The sequence below is a fragment of the Eurosta solidaginis genome, unplaced genomic scaffold, assembly GCF_040869045.1.
Source record: "Eurosta solidaginis isolate ZX-2024a unplaced genomic scaffold, ASM4086904v1 ctg00000428.1, whole genome shotgun sequence".
Lineage (NCBI taxonomy): Eukaryota > Metazoa > Arthropoda > Insecta > Diptera > Tephritidae > Eurosta > Eurosta solidaginis.
In genome coordinates, this window is record NW_027136894.1 from 19,358 (window position 1) to 20,753 (window position 1,396).

The 1,396-nt window shown below is 33.0% G+C and overlaps 1 long non-coding RNA gene across 1 annotated transcript; it reads right to left on the reverse strand.

Annotated features, from left to right (window-relative positions):
- Positions 1–252: 252 nt before the first annotated feature.
- Positions 253–1,080, reverse strand: LOC137235690 (uncharacterized). Its single transcript, XR_010948027.1, has 3 exons — positions 643–1,080; positions 507–574; positions 253–375 (listed from the first exon to the last, which is right to left on the reverse strand). It is a non-coding gene; the product is annotated as an uncharacterized lncRNA (long non-coding RNA).
- Between the last annotated feature and the right edge of the window lie 316 nt (positions 1,081–1,396).

Here is a 1,396-nt window from a genome sequence, read left to right on the forward strand (position 1 = left end):
GTCCCCATTCAAATATAGCTTTACAAACAGCAGACGCCTGCTCTCTTCCAGTTCCACTTTTAACTTTTCTATTTCCAGTAAGAGCTGGTAACAGCTTTCCGTCCCAGTGCAAACAAATTGCACCAAGTTCGTTCTTGTTGAAACATTATTTTATATTTTTGAACTGTTCTGCTCTTATTTTTTCCCTTGCATTATGTATAGACGTTTTATTTAATATATATTGTTGTACTTCAAGACAGATATAACTAAATACACGGCTTTTCGATCACTAACCTTGCAAACATCTAAAGCGGCTGCAAGTTTTGGAGTCATTATATTTTTAAATCCTCTCATTTTTTTGGCTGGCGTTGGCATTACAGCTTCTGCTCCCAAGACCTGTTGAAAATGAATTAAGTGTTCTGGTTATAGTTTTGTAATGTAACCCTGCGTGTTTCAATTATTTCTAATCTACGTTTTATATAGTTTCATTCTCACATCTTACTTATAATTTATAACCTTCAACTTACCTCATAGCTAGCAGCGATTTCGCCGATATCGCTCTCCGAACTGCAGGAAGAAAGTTCAGCTGTTTCATCTGAATAAAGACAGTACAAATAAATATATGTTATACTATATTAAAAATAATATACAATTTTTTCTTACTAGAAGCAGCTATTGCACGATCACTCTGCTCTTTCCGTTTTAAATGATTTTGTTGACGTCCTTCCACTTTTTCTTCACTTACTGCTGTTTTGTAATCGATTCCATATATAAACCCCGGTCCACCTTTCTTTCTTTGATCCTCCAAAAATAATTTGTCCTCTGAATTTTTATTAAGGTCCAGTGCATTTGCTATATCAAATAAGTCATCTAACTTCGACCTCCACGCCTCTTCTCTTTCTCTTTACGTTTCCGATTTATTTCTAGAATTTTTATTTACTTTCCTCCATGTGCATTATATAAAACTTCAAGTTTTGTTATGCAGTGTTGCTTGGTTCTAGTGGGGATTCGAGCTTTATCCCAAAAAATATTCACTTCTTCGACCACTAATTCCGCACTCTCACGTAAATTTAATTTTACTTCTCGTAAATTAAAAAATAATACCTTCATAACTTCTTTGTTAGAAGGTAGTTTACACCCACCTAAGGAAGGAGAAAAATAGCCTAACAAATGAATTTTTTCACGCAAAATTTTTGATGACATATCTAATTACTTTCAATGCTCGGCATTAAGTAACAATAACAATAATATTCTGCTCTGTTACTCAGTAAGAACTAACGGTAAAATGTTGCACTAATTATGTGTTGCAAATTGTTAGCAGAGATTTATTAAAAGAAAAAGAATACTAAATACACAAACTCGGTTTCAATGCACGTATAATTTCGACTGTAAACAATTTATACAATACATATTTTAA